The 15,027-nt window shown below is 49.6% G+C and overlaps 1 long non-coding RNA gene across 3 annotated transcripts; it reads right to left on the reverse strand.

Annotated features, from left to right (window-relative positions):
• Positions 1-4,406: 4,406 nt before the first annotated feature.
• On the reverse strand, positions 4,407-14,912 carry LOC129049317 (uncharacterized). 3 transcript variants are annotated; one of them, XR_008512332.1, is made up of 5 exons: positions 14,722-14,912; positions 11,803-11,912; positions 10,876-11,013; positions 5,388-5,454; positions 4,517-5,299 (listed from the first exon to the last, which is right to left on the reverse strand). It is a non-coding gene; the product is annotated as an uncharacterized LOC129049317 (long non-coding RNA). The 3 variants fall into 3 exon arrangements; XR_008512331.2 differs by lacking the exons at positions 10,876-11,013; positions 11,803-11,912; positions 14,722-14,912 and adding an exon at positions 10,290-10,680 and having other exon boundaries at positions 4,407-5,299; XR_008512333.2 differs by lacking the exons at positions 10,876-11,013; positions 11,803-11,912; positions 14,722-14,912 and adding an exon at positions 5,752-8,278 and having other exon boundaries at positions 4,407-5,299.
• Between the last annotated feature and the right edge of the window lie 115 nt (positions 14,913-15,027).

Here is a 15,027-nt window from a genome sequence, read left to right on the forward strand (position 1 = left end):
CAACTGGCTTTTCCCTTCCACACTGAGACTTATTACCAGGTCAAAATCAAACCAATAATAATAATAATAACAATAATAAACACTTATTGGGCATTTACTATGTGCTGGGACCACTCTGTACTCTTTACATCCATGGTCTCATTTAATTCCCCGACCACACCATGAGGTAGTTACTATGCCACAGACAGGAAAATGGGGAGCAGAGCAGTTAACAGCAGAATCCCCAAGTCACACAGCTTGTGGCTGATCAGCTGGGAGTCCATCCTGTTCCTTCTGACTTCACCCTGCCATGCTGCTCCAGAGCAGGGAAGCCCAGGCGAGGAATTGGGAATCTGCTGCCCATAAATGTTCTGTTGTCCCTGTCCCTCAGCCTTCCAACCTGTGGATTACGAGACTGGATCTCAAAAGTTTCCTGAGCCTCGGAAATTCTCAGTCTCACTGTGACATTTCACACTCCCTGTCCCCTTTTTCATAGTCCTGACTGTGGGCCCCAGAGTAGTGGAGGAGGGGGGGTGCAAGGCGAGACCACAGGCCATGATGGGAGGCAGAAGGTTGGGTGAGGGGGTCCAACTGCAGGGTGTCAGGGGAAGAAGACCATACTCTTCCCTGGACTGAGTCCACAGAGGGGGCCCAGGATGGTGTGAATGTTGATGGAGACACTCAGAGGCCCCACCAGAGAGCAGATTCCCACTAGAGGGGGTGAGGGAGACAGTGGGCAGCACCGGAGGGCAGGGGTCACTGCATCAGTGGACACAGCAGAGTCTCCCCACCATGTCCAGGCCAGAGGAGGGCCTCAGTGAGCATATTGGGCTCCCGGAGCCCAGAACCAGAGCTCAGGAGCAGAGGGCAGGGCGGTTCCTTGGATTCATTGTGGGTGGAAGGCACCTGTTCCCTGAGCCCCCCGAGTCCAGGGTTGCCCTCTGAGTGTGAGCTAGGACAGGACTCAGTCAAGACCTAGACAGCTTGGCGGCATTTTATGAAAGTGGGTTCAGGAACTAGGGGGCATAAGGGAGCAGGCAGTTGAGAAGGGTGTGATTTTCTTCTGGAGCAGTGAACTCCGTCTTCACTTTGGCAGTGCAGTAGACAATTTCTACTTGCCTTTGGAATGCATTTTGGCAGGTGTTTTGGGGGTTGATGACTCTTCAAATTAAATACAGAAACCACCCTTTGAAGGCCTCAAAGAAGAACCCCATGCCTACCTCACCCCCAGTTCCACACCAGCTTCCTTCTGTGTCCTTCTGGGGCTCAGCAATGTGTCCCCTCAGAGTGAGGAAAAACACCAAAGAAAGAGCCACCTCTCCTCTGAGTGCACTATCCTGGGCCTCTGCTGTGGGGCAGGGAATGTGGTGTCCTGGCTTAAGGAGCTTCAGTGTCAGCCATGGCTGAAGACACAGAACAGAGACGTTCAGATGCAGGGAGATAGAAAAAGGGAGGTCAGAAGAGAAAGAGCAGGCAATATTAACAGATTGTCAAATGGAAAGAGTGGGAGAGGAAGAAGGGTGAAAAATACAGGACAGGAGGAGAAAGGGGGGTTGAGAGAGAGGAGGTGCGTGGGGTGGCAGTGGGGAAAGGTGAGTAGAAAAAGAAGTGAGAGTGAAAGGTGAAAAGGGCAAGATTAAAAGGGAGGAAAACTTTCCAGAAGAGAGATGTGGCTAGCACAAGAGAAGAGGAATAGTCCTGAGCCTGGAAGATTATTTTGCAGGAATCTCACAGGGCAGTTCTTAATGCAGGAGAATTAAAATAGGCTTTTCCTGGTGTATTTCTTGCAAACATTTTGGGCCAAGCTGCCTTCCCACACCCTCACATGAGCCTGTTTCCCTCCCACTCCTCTGTCATCGGGGCATTTCTGTTTAGGAACAGCAAGTCTAATATTGACTTAAATAAAACAGACTTGAAAGAAATTTGGCTGTGAACTCTCATTCATTGAATCCCTGGGCCATGGAGAGCTTTCGAGTTCTTGATAACGTCATTCCATTATATTATGAATAAGCAAGAATTGATCATATTTTGAAGGGTGTTGATTTCTCACTCAAATATTCTGCTGGTGGGAGTTGTCAGGGGACTTGGCTGGGGCCTGGGCAGGGGGAAGAAAGGAGGTGAGGAGGTGGCGTGTGTGGCAGGGTTTGCAAGACGTGTCCTGGCCTGAGTGGGAAAACTGTTCCATCTGCAATGAGAAAGGTGTATGGAAACTTGGGCCCACACGGCACTCAACCTCTTTGGGGCACCGTGGTCAGTTCTGAGGTCCTGGGAAGGACTGCATATGAGGCCTTGTCTTGTGGTTGCTGTGGGTCTGGCTTAGACAGGAGGGGAAAGACCCTACTGCACCCCCTACTCTGGAAGCTTCTTAAGGGCAAAGTGCTAGCCCAGGTCCTGGCACAGAGCAGTTGAGTCAACATTGGTTGGAATGGATGCCTGTGGACCCTGCAGGACCCTGCAGAGATTGGGAGCAGGTGGGGTACCTCTGTGGGGACCTTCTGGAGGCAGAGGGATGGACAGGATGACCTCACAAGCCAGTTCCTGCTCCCTGTGCCTCCTGCTGTTGATTTTGTGTGTAGGATGTCAGTAAACATCAAGCCTTGGAGCTGGGAAGCTTGAGGGCTTGAGGGGAATGGCAGCAGAGGCAGGTGGGGTGCGTGGCTGCTGTGACTCTTCTTGGTGGGCCATCTCTTGGAGACAATGAATATGTTGGAGCTGCTGTGACTGCTGGTGGAGCTGATGCCACTGCTCCTGTTGTGGCAGAGTGTAGGGTCCAGCCCCACAGGGTCGGTGGGCTTCTCCCTGTGTGCGGCAACAAGAGAGTGTAGAAATAAAGACACAAGACAAAGAGATAAAAGAAAAGACAGCTGGGCCTGGGGTACCACTACCACCAATGCGCGGAGACCGGTAGTGGCCCCGAATGTCTGGCTGCACTGTTATTTATTGGGTACAAAGCACAAGGGGCAGGGTAAAGAGTGTGAGTCATCTCCAATGATAGGTAAGGTCAAGTGGGTCACGTGTCCACTGGACAGGGGGCCCTTCCCTGCCTGGCAGCCGAGGCAGAGAGGGACAGGAGACAGAGAGAAAGACAGCTTACGCCATTATTTCTGCATATCAGAGACTATTAGTACTTTCACTAATTGACTACTGCTATCTAGAAGACAGAGCCAGGTGTACAGGATGGAACATGAAGGCAGACTAGGAGCATGACCACTGAAGCACAGCATCACAGGGAGACGGTTAGGCCTGGCCTCCGGATAACTGCGGGCAAGCCTGACTGATGTCAGGCCCTCCACAAGAGGTGGAGGAGCAGAGTCTTCTCTAAACTCCCCTGGGGAAAAGGAGACTCCCTATCCCGGTCTGCTAAGTAGCGGGTGTTGTTCCTTGACACTTTTCGCTACCACTAGACCACGGTCTGCCTGGCAACGGGTGTCTTCTCAGACTCTGGTGTCACCACTAGACCACGGAGCCCTTCTGGTGGCCCTGTCTGGGCATAACAGAAGGCTCGCACTCTTGTCTTCTGGTCACACCTCACTATGTCCCCTCAGCTCCTATCTCTGTATGGCCTGGTTTTTCCTAGGTTATGATTATAGAGCGAGGATTATTATAATATTGGAATAAAGAGTAATTGCTACAAACTAATGATTAATGATATTCATATATAATCATATCTAAGATCTATATCTGGTATAACTATTCTTGTTTTATATTTTATTATACTGGAAGAGCTCGTGTCCTCGGTCTCTTGCCTCGGCACCTGGGTGGCTTGCCACCCACAGCAGAGGCCACTGCTGTGGCCACCCCCACCCACACAGAGGATGCCGCCCCCACTGGAGCCTGTGGTCCCAGAGGAAGAGACCTCAGCTGTGGAGAGAGGGCTCAGGATATGCTGGCAGGTTCTTCCCATTTCCCACGACGCCCTTCCTTGGTATGATCCCCATGCCTGCTCCCCTCCCGCAGTGCCTTGTTCCAGGCAACCCTCCCTTCCCTGAGAGCCTCGGGGAACACCTGAGCCAGTGTGAGAGATGGTGGGCATGGACTCACCACCCCGTCACACGCTACCTTCTCACGAACCTCTGCACAGGGCATTGCCATACTCAAGGCACATTCACAGCTGTGACCATGTGGATCTCAACGAGGCTGAGAGGACACCATTACTACAATCATCCCCATTTTGTAGAGGAAAAAATGAGGTGCAAAGAGATCAAGTGGCATACCCAAGTCCACACCCGCCAAAAGCCAAGGCTTTTAGCTCCTATGCTGGGTTCATTCTCCTGTCTTGTAGGCTGCTGTCACATTGGATGGAAGAGGAGGCCTTGTATTCTGGAAGGGAGCCATAGACTCCCTTGTCGAAAGAGGCCTGAAGGCCACCTGGATGAGCCTCCCCCAGTACCAGAACCCCTCAATGACATTGCCAAGATACAATTGTTCAGCTTCTGCTTCAATATTTTCAGCAACGGGAGCTCCCTACTTGGATGCATCTTTGTAAGCCGGGTAAACATTTGGAAACGTCTCATTGATTTCCCCTCTTGGCGTCCGTTTTTCCTGGTGAGGCATTCCTGCCCCTCTAATGAGTTGGTTCCAGGCTCTCCCCAATCCTGGCAGGCCGGCCTCTCTAATGTGATCTGACCCATACGGGTCTCAAGGGGATGCTACTCCCATGACCAGGACTCAATGCTCCCATTAATGCCGCCTACGATGCTGAGCTTTTACACACAGCCCCAGAGCCCTGGTGGGTCACTCTGTGAGGTCACTCCTGCTCTCCCTCCTGTGAGTTGAGGCCATGCCAGATCAGTCACTGTTCTATTTGTTGAATTCATATGCTTCAATTCTAAATATAGGTCTTTACATTTCATCTGTTTAATAGCCTCTCATTATTTGTGTTAGTTTGGGTTCCTGACAGCACTAGCTGAGAAATCAGGCATTCAGACTGGGGACCCACGATTGTTTGAATAGTCTTGTCCTGTCACTGGGATCTTCTGGGACCAGACCTGGGGGTGAGGGGTCACCTGCAGATTAATCTCCACAGTTTTTGTGGAGATGAAGCCAGAATGAGGAGAAAGTTGTTGAGCTCCTTAGTGACGTGGAATGTGCCCCTTTTGAGTTCTCTTGACCTCGCGGGGAAGAAGGGCATGAGAAGAGTCTCCATAGAGCCCCCAAGAGGGTCTTCGTGACATCCCTGCCCCTGCCTGCTCATCCTGGACCCACCAGACCCTCATGAGTGATGCTTCCAGCTTCCATTGTGCCCCCCACTTTTCCACCATTCCAAGACGTTGACTCACAGGTGCTGACGGCTCTGACACCTTCAGTGAGTCTGTGACCGCTAGGGAGAGAAAGAGACATTTTGTTTGCTGAGAGGTTAAGGGGCCCTGGGTTCTTTGTATTTAAAGTTATCAGCACAGAGTACTTACATGTATCAGGCACTGTGCTTGGCAAGCTCTCCCCTCAACTTGTTAGCCTTGGGAAGCTCAAGTGCATCTGTGAGGAAAATCCAGAAGAGAGAACACGTCACAAACACAGAGAGAAATGAGAAGAGGCAGCTGTGGTCGAGAGGTAGTGCGAGACCATCAGCTTGTAGGGCAATTCCAGAGCCCCTGAGGCTTGTCCCAAGTATGGTTGCATTTCTTACAAGACTTGGGAAGAAAGGGTCTTGCTTAGCGTCCCTTCCTTGACCCCTTTGACCCTCACCCCTGCCCTGGGTCCAACAGCTGTGGGAGGGGCTGTGACTGCAGGACGCCTTTAAGGGAGCAATTGCATTTTCATCCTGTTTCTGACCTGGGAGCTTCATCTGGAGGGCTGACACTGTGGGGCTCATGGGGCCTCTGTGGCATTGCTGTCGTGGTCTGTTGCATCTGTTTGGGTGGTAGTGGGAGGGGAGGGTGGCCCAACTGCTCTTCAAGCCCTCCAGCAGCTTCCTGTAGGTGGCGATCTTGAGGTCCAGGGCTAGCTTGACATACATTGGCTCCTGGTACCTGCGCAGCTGCTGCGCCATGTCCTGCTTGGCCTTCTGCAGGGCTATCTCCAGCTCCACCAGCTTGTTCTTAGTGCCAGCTTCCCATGCTGCTTGGTATCAGCAGGCGATGGTGGCCTGGGGCATGGCACACTGCCAGGTGGTGATGAGAATGTGTGTGACATTGTTCATAGAGGATGCAGTAAGATCCTTTACGAACTTTAAGTTGAAAATATGAAAGAATTCCCTGAAGTGGATTTAATGCAAAGGAGGTTGGAGCTTCATCACCTTTAAAACTAAGATTGATTTCTGTCCCCCTTGGATAGTTTGAGACTTAGCCAGAATGGAGAAAATGATGTTCTAAGGTCCTTTTCTTTTCTTTCTTTCTTTCTTTTTTTTTTTTTTTTTGAGACAGAGTTTCACTCTGTCACCCAGGTTGGAGTGCACTGGCGTGATTTCTGCTCACTGCAACCTCCACCTCTCAGGTTCAAGCGATTCTCCTGCCTCAGCCTCCTGAGTAGCTGGGATTATAGGCGTGCACCACCACGCCTGGCTAATTTTTGTATTTTTAGTAGAGACGGGGTTTCACCATGTTCGTCAGGCTGGTCTCGAACTCCTGACCTCAGGTGATCTGCCCGCTTCGGCCTCCCAAAGTGCTGGGATTACAGGTGTGAGTCACTGCACCCAGCCCTCTGAGGTCCTTTTCAATGCTGAACTTTTCTGGATTGCAAGTAAGTAAAGCAAACCAAAGTTTTGCCATTTACTCTTCCAGAAGAAAGTGCCTTTCTCACATTCTTCAATCCAATCAAGTTGACAGTATTAACCTTTGCACTAGGTAAATGCATATTTATATTCCTGGAAGGCCACTCATCTGGGAGGCTTCTCTCTGCAGGGGCTGAGTGAGGCCCAGGCACAAGTCCACCTGGAGGCAGGAGCATGGATGGAAGGACGCCTGGGAGCTCAGCCCTACCTGCTTCTACAAGTTATCAATCTCAGAGTGCAGCCTCTGCATTACCAGTTTAGCTCAGAGATCTCCATCTTGGTGGTGTGGAGGTCATCCCATGCAGGCTAGCAGAGTGCTGTAGCTCCTTGTACTAGGAGGGAGGAGAAACAGACCTTGAATGGGGGATGTGTGCAGTGGGCAGGGACAGCCAGGCCAGGGAAGAGAAGGCTGTGGCTTCCCAAAGCCCCATAGGCTTTCATGTGCGTCTGAAAGCTTCCCTGCTGGGCCGCCTCTGGCCCAATCAAATTCATCTGCATTTTCTCTTGACTCTGTCCCTCACTTTCTGTGCCCATTGGCTTCACCCTACAGGTGGACAGCTGTGGCTGTGCTCTTTCCCTTCTTCCTGTACCTGGTCTTTCTTCCCTCTCCCTTGACACCATGCATCTCACTTTCCCAAACTCAGCATCATGTAGGTGCCAATCACTTTTCCTTTGTTCGTATTTTCCTCGGCATTGCAAATTATCATCCCAACGACTTCCAGGGCAGAATGTTTGCTCTCATGGAAAATCCCATTCTGTGACTTAGATCAAGACTTTGCCCTCCAGCCCCTGGCCCCAGCCAGTTCCGCCTTTCTTCTCTGGATTCTCCAGCCTCCTCCACAAGGAGTTAAACTTTCCTCTTGTCCCCACTCTCCCTCTCTGTTCCTCCTGTTGGCACTGATGGCTGGAACTGTCCAGCTGTCCCTTTTCTCTCTGATACAGGGCATTGGAGGTGTGTCCATCTTCCTCTTGGCAGAGGGACTGACCACCTCCTGCCTTTATCTGGCTGTTCCCCAGGTCCTGACATGCTTCCCTCAGGTAACATAGAGTGAGCCCCAAGCTGAACTCAGATCACTTGACCCTATCAGACTGGGACATCTGAGAGGACATGGCTCTTATCTTGTTTGCCCTTGAAATCTCAGTTTTTTGTGCTTATTTAATGAACTTGACCTTGATGTCTCACTTTGGTTTAGTACCAGAACTCAGCCTCAGCCCTGCTGTTGTTGGTGATGTCTTCATGCTGGGCCTTGACTTCAATGATGATGCTATCCAGATCCAGGTTGCAGTTGTTGTCCATCAACAGGAGGACCATGGAGGTTTCAGAGATCTGGGCCTGAAGCTGAGCCAGCTTTTGTGGTTGGGTGCAAATGAGAGAGCTGAGGCAGAGTGTGCATGTGTGTTCGTATGCATATGCGAGTGCATGTATGTGAGTGCATGCATGTGGGTGTGTGAGCATGTGTATGCATGTGTGTGGGGGGGCATGTTTTGGGAGGCTGCGATCTGCCCCCTGGAACAGACCCTGGCATTGAGGGTCTTGCATGGTAGGGATGGAGTGGCCTGTGTAGGCTGAAAAGGCTGGGAAGAACATTAGGGAGTTCATTGAGTTTATAGCCGTTCTTTGTCATCAGCTCATCTGCGTGGAGGGAGCAGCAGCACATGTAACTCCAGCCAGAATTCTCCAGAAGCCACTCCTGTTGTCACAGGAGCACACCATGTTGTGACCTGTCAGTATCACAGATGTCTCATGTTCTGAGAAAATACAGCCCTTCACACCAAATAAGGAAAATATCTTGTGAAAGAAAACTGAGTCAGAAGAAGCCAGAAAACTTGGCTACTTTCCAGTTGTGTCTCCCAATTTGGCTCCTCCCTGCTCCTCGGGGATAGGATGGGAAATGGAAATCAGCTGGAAATAGCAGAAAGGGCACCCAACTGACAAATTCGAGTCTTGTATCTGCCAATCACATTTAAATAGCATCCCGGATCTCAGCAAGGCTGATCATAATACTGGCCTCAAATGAATTCATGAAGATTAAATGACATCCAGATAAGATGGTCTGGAAACAGTGAACCCACAATTAATTTGTTAAACGTCCCTTTTCAGGATCATCTAACTCAGTGGTTCTCAAAATGTGACCTCAAACCAGCAGCATCAGATCACTGAAAACTTGATTGAAATGCAACACTGTGGGCCCAGCCCAGACTTACTAAATCAGAATTGGTGTTTAGCAAGACTTCTAGAAGATTCTGATGCTCTTTAAAATTTGAGAATCAGTAGGCCAAAGCAGAAGTCTAAGTAAAAATATTCCTTTTCTCTCTTTATTGTTGACTGATTCCTACGTTTCCCGTTTCAGCAAATTATTATTTTGTTATTGTGCTGCAGCTTGTTTTTCCCAAATAGTTTCTCCTGGCAGCGGATCTAGTCCAAAGGTCTTGGCCCACAGGCTTGCTGGCTGTGGACTAGTTCAGAATTCGGAGCCAATACCACCCTGGTTGTCAGCATTGAAGAGAACAAGCAGAGATGGGGCTGGTTATCCCCCTGTGGGCTGTAAGGTGGAATTGGAGCCCACCCAAATAATCAGAGCTGAAGCCCCAGGTCCTGGAACAATGTGACCAGCTTCTGTTGGGCATCACGTGTGTGTGACCCTATGGGCATATCACCTGTCCTTACCAGGCCTACCTGGAGGCACTCCACTCCCCCTACACCCCACCTCGACACTGCTGGCCCTATCTTCACCACTCTCCCCTCTGCCCCTGCCACACTGTCCTCCTCCTGGCATTCCTGGATCACACCTGGGGGCATTTATACTTCCCATTCCCTCTTGCTGGAGCACTGCCCCCACCCACCATGCCTTCCTGGCTGATATGCTCAATTCCTTCAAGTTTCTTGTCCAATGTCACCCACTAACTGCCTATGATTGCTTTCTACTGTCATTTCTCTTCATTGCCTCTGTAGCACCTGAAATAGTACAGTGATTTGATTACTTCTGTTGTGCCTTTCTCCCGCACTATACTGTAAGCTTCAAGAACTTACGGCCTCCGTTGTGTTTGCTCAGCACTGTGCCTGCAGCTCTGTGGAGGACACAAGTGGAGAACCAGGCAATTGTGTTGCTTGCTTCCAGAAGCACCTGAGGGCTCACTAATTGCCACTTGATTTGTGTAATTGCATCACCCTGCAGTTGCTCTAGGAAGAGCAGCGGGTAAATTTGGGCAGGGCAGCATGAACCAAGTTGCTCAGAAAGTTCTATGGAAATCCATATTTTAATGACAGGTGATCCATATTTCTGCCTGCCCAACAGAACATGCTTGATCTAGATGGTTAAGGCTGAATTTTTCATCTCCCCTGACCTGCCAGCCGCTCTATGGAACCTCATTTTCTCCTGCGGTAGGAGAAGCGGCATCTGCCCTGCAATATGCAGATGGGATAAGGAGCAGAGAGAAGACCAGGGAAGCAGCCCACAGGCTCTGTGCCCAGCTGAGGCTCTAAGACCCAGCCCCCAGCCCTCCTGTTGAAGGGGGCACCGGGCACTCTCACCGCCTTACAGAAAGTGCTCAGGAAGTTAGTCTCATCCATCAGGGTATCCACTTTGGCCTCCAGTCCCACCTTGTTCATGTAGACAGCATCCATGTCCCACAGAAGATGCTATCACTCTGGGCCTTACCCCTCCAGGGATAACCAGCCCCCTTTGTCTGTGAATTAGGTGGGAGAGCTTCAGTTCCCAAGGACAGAGCATCTGTCTACTCCAGGCCATGGAGTAGACCTTAGAACATGGAGAGGAGGAAGGGAGTAGAATTTCCAAACTGTGTGAAGACCGGGGCCTTCAGGGGTGCCCACCTGCTCATCAGCTCTGGTGCCACATTGAAAGGTCTCTTACATCACCTCACATTGTGAGGACAACCCTGTTCTGGCCCTGGCCACCAAGCAGGCCCAGAACTCCGTGGAGCTGCTTCTGGGCTGCCCCATCCTCCTAAGCCTGACTGGGTGCCTGGAGACCCAGCCCAGGACAAGACCCGTTTTGCTTCCCCTGTCTTCACACTGGACTCCACACGGGGTGGGGGCTGGTGTTGGGATTTGCAGCTCAGACTCTGGAGTCCTGGGTCCTGACTCACTCCTGATTACCTAGGTAGACCTGGGCAAGTGTCTTTACCTCTCTGAATTGCAGTTTTCCCACTGTTAAAGTAAGACCTACTTCTAGGCTTGCCGTGCAAATTAAATAAGGCCTTGTATGAGGCCACTGGGAGCCGGGCAGGAGGAACTCTGTCCACTCATCTTGAGCACCACAAACTCATTCTCTGCCTCTGTGCACCTGTTGAGTTCTTCTTCATACCTGTGAGAAGGATCAAGAAGTGGTTTGGGGTTGGACTGGGCGCTGGGAGTGAGGTCAGAGCAGTAGGGTGGAGGTGGACAGGCAATGGTGGGTCTGCAGAGCAGCCTCAGCAAATGCTCCACTGTAGCCTGGCTCTCCTATGACACACATGGCCCCAAATCCCAAATCAAACAAAGCACCAAACACAACCCAAACCCAAAACAACAAAACAGATCCCCTCTCAGTCTACCTGAGGTTTCTTTTCTCACAGCTCGGCTCCTTGGAGTATTTGGGTCCCATAAAGGGGCATATACATTTCCTTTTTTTTTTTTTTATGGTCTTGCCCCACCCCAGGGCAGGGAGGAGAGTAACAGGGAGAAAGGTCAGAGGCTGGCAGCCCCTCACCGTACAACACCCACATTTCCCTCACTCTGTTCAGGCACACTGAACTGTGGCCTAAGGAGCAGAGACATCAGGCCCATAGGAATCCTCTCCCCCAAAGGTTTCTCATTCTTCAATTTGCCTGTAGGCAGCAACCCCACCCTGTCTGTCTCCCAGGGGCATGTGGAGGTGCCTCCTGCTCACTGATCTCTGGGAAGGAAGTTTTGCTTCTGTTCCAAGTGACCCATTCCCCACCCAACCTACCTGGGTGCATCAGCATACCCCACCCTCGTGGTGCTAGACAGCTGCGGTTTTGATCTCATCTGCTCTGCCCATCAGCCATATGACCTCTCAGAGGATCTTTCTCTACTATGTAATGGAAAGCTGTCATTCTTTTAAAACCACAGAGTCCTATCACACATGACTTACATGAAGCAGGATCTTCCTGGCTGTCATATTTCCTCTGCTGCTCCATAGGATCTGAGAAAATCTCTTGCTTGCCATTGAAATTTCAGTATTATGGTTTCTCTCAGTGTTCTCTGGGAAAAGCAATTCGGTTTTCCTCATTGTTTCCTTGAGTTGCCTTTTAATGAACTCTGAATGTCTCTTCTTCACCTAACTCCATACAACTGTCCTTGTCTTCCATGTGGCCCAGCTCACAGACCCTCTGCTGAAGGGCAAGCATCGCCTGGCCCTGCACAGGCCACTTGGATGCCACAGGAATAATGCCTGGTCGTTGACCAGAAGCACACTCTTCAACAGATGCCCTGCCATATCCCTCCCCTGTGCCTTCTTCCTTTTCAACCCTAAGCTTTAGCCTTCTTCTCCAGGAAGGCTTCTTGTATTGAAACACTGTTAGTCCACGCATGCATACATGTTATAAATTACCCAACTGCACTTGCTTCTCTTGTCTGCGTCTGTATCACTACACATACCTAATCATAAATACAATACACTTAGCTAACACTTATTAACAACTTACTATGTGCCAGGCACTGTGAACACTACCAAGCACCTTACATGCAAGTTTTGATTTAATAATCTCAATGCTCTTGTGAGGTGGGCACTATTGATGTCTCTTTTAACAGATAAAGAACCTGGGGCTTAGAGAGGTTAAATAGTTTTCTTAAGGTCATTCAGCCATTAAGTGGTTGAGCCAAGATCCTAAAACCACTGACTCTGAAGTCTATAGTGCTGTCCAGGAGAACTTTCCACAATGACAGAATTGCTCTGTATCTGTGTTCGTTACAGGATCCATTAGCCATGTGTGGCCATTGAACACCTGAAATGTGGCAGGTGTGACTGAAGAACTGAATTTTAAATTTTATTTAATTTTAATTAATTTAATTTTAAATTTTATTTAATTTTAATTAATTTAAATTTAAATAGTCATATGTGGCCACTGGCTCCTGGCTACTATGTTGGACAGCACAACTCTAAAACCCGAACTTGTGCTACAGTATACAAACAGTGTTAACCAAAACTCATGATCCGGTTACTAATTTTGGTTAGACCAAGAGAATTAAAAATAATTAGAACCAGAAAAATAAGAAATAAAAATAAGTAAAAACAATAAAATCAAGAAATTTGTATCTACAGGCATGAGCATTTGAGCATCTCATTATGTTTAGTGGTGTGTGTGTGTGTGTGTGTGTGTGTGTGTGTGTGTGTGTGTGTGTGGTCCTTGGAGAAGGCAGCAAATGTGTCCTTTCTTTTTTGTTCTCCAGCCTCTGTATGTGTGTGTGTGGTCCTGGGAGAAGGCAGCAAATGTGTCCTTTCTTTTTTGTTCTCCAGCCTCTTGGCCTGGATTAGAGTGAATATGTGAACACTGTGCAAATTAGCAGTGAGATTTAGTTGCATTCATGTGAGAGTGAGATTCTATGGGATTCATTCTTAACTCCTGAGTTGCCACTTTGTGTCATCTTTGGTATGCTATCTCAGAGCCTTACTTTCCTCATCTGCAGAGTTTGAAGAATGTTGTGTGTATCATGCTTTTTGTACCTGTGTTAGGTATCATCATCTACAATCCCAGCCCTTCACTAAAGCCTCAGCATTCTTGACCACAGGGTGGGTCCCAGCTCTCTTGATACTTTTATGTTTATTTCTGATTCAACCTCTGTGCCCTAAGTGTGTTCCTTTTCCCCACTGGACTGGACATTTCTGGAGAGCAGAGGCTATTTCTCCTGCCCCCTCTGACCTCCCCTGGAGCCCCAGGGCAGGACCCTGGCCCAGGCACTGGCTGAGCGTCTGCTCACTTGTTCTTGAAGTCCCCTACCACGTCCTGGATGTTCTTTAACTCCACATCCAGCCTCTCCTACCCTCCACCCAGGCAGTCCAGCTGCTGCTTCATGTTGTTGATGTGGACATCAAACATGGGCTCAAAATTGGCCCTGGTAGTTTTTCGGTCTTGCAGGAAGCTCCATTTAGTCTCCAGGACTTTGTTCTCCTGTTCCAGAAACCACACCTGCCCCAGTCAGAGGTAAGAGACTGAGAGAGCTTCCATGCAGGAGCCTCCCAGAGGGCTCTGGGATATGGGATCCCTAACAGTGCAGGGAGGCTCTGAACAACCTGGATCTCAGAGTCCAGGCGGCAGGCTCCTCCTTCTCTTCCTCAGCCTGGAAGGAACCTGGAACATAGAGAGCCAAGGAGATGTTGGTGCAATGGGCTTGGGGGACAAATGGTTTGGTTTGGACAGGGGAGAAGCAGGAAGAGTCAGAGGGGCTGGCACCAACCAGGTGCGTGTGTGGTAATTCAAGAAAAGAACACTCCACCATCATATTACTGGGTGAAGTTTTGAATTCTATTAAATGGGAAGGAGGTCCTTGGCAGAAAGTTTAATATGTCCATTTTCTTTCTGACATGATCTCTCTAGACCTAGAATCTGGACTCAGTTGTCCATATACTCTGGGAATGCTGCAATGGGTCACACTGGAGTTGCATTGTGAGGACCCAGGTATGTCCCCAGCCATGTCCATCATGAGCTGTCTGGCCTAGGGCCAGCCCCCACGCCCCTTCCTCTCTCTGCTCTCTCGAGTCCTTTGTGGTCTTGTGCAGCCAATTTGGGTTTCTTGAATAACCCTTATCTCACCTCAGCATGGAAGACAGACTTGGGAAATACACACAATTTTTCCCCTTAAACAAAGTCCCCAGGACAAGATCTGGGGATTGGAGTCTGGAGCAGACTTGGAGCAGGCCTGGGGGTTTCCAGGCCCCCTACCCACCCAGGCTCTCAGCCACACATTGTGGACACTCCTGTAGCCTCTCATCTGAACTCCCTTCTCTATTCCCAGGTCTTGGGCTGTGAACCCAAAGTCACTAAATTATGCTCCTCCCATTCTGTTCACTTACGATTTCCAAAAATTCATTTATTGGAGATTCAGTCTGTGCCACACCACATGACAGGTCAGCTGCAAGCATGATTTCATTTGATTCTCATAATAACTTTGTGAGGGTGGATGATAAAAATAAGGACAATTCTGAATATTTTTTGAGCAGCCACTATGGGTTTCCACGTATCTTCTTTAATCTGAAATAGCACTACAGGGGTTGCTGTTATGATCCTTGTTTGACAAAGGAGGTGATTGAGACACAGTGTAGTTAGGCACCTTTGTTGAGGTCACATAGCTAGTGAGCACTGGGGCCATTGTCAGAACC

This window comes from Pongo abelii, chromosome 10, assembly GCF_028885655.2.
Source record: "Pongo abelii isolate AG06213 chromosome 10, NHGRI_mPonAbe1-v2.0_pri, whole genome shotgun sequence".
NCBI classification, from domain to species: domain Eukaryota; kingdom Metazoa; phylum Chordata; class Mammalia; order Primates; family Hominidae; genus Pongo; species Pongo abelii.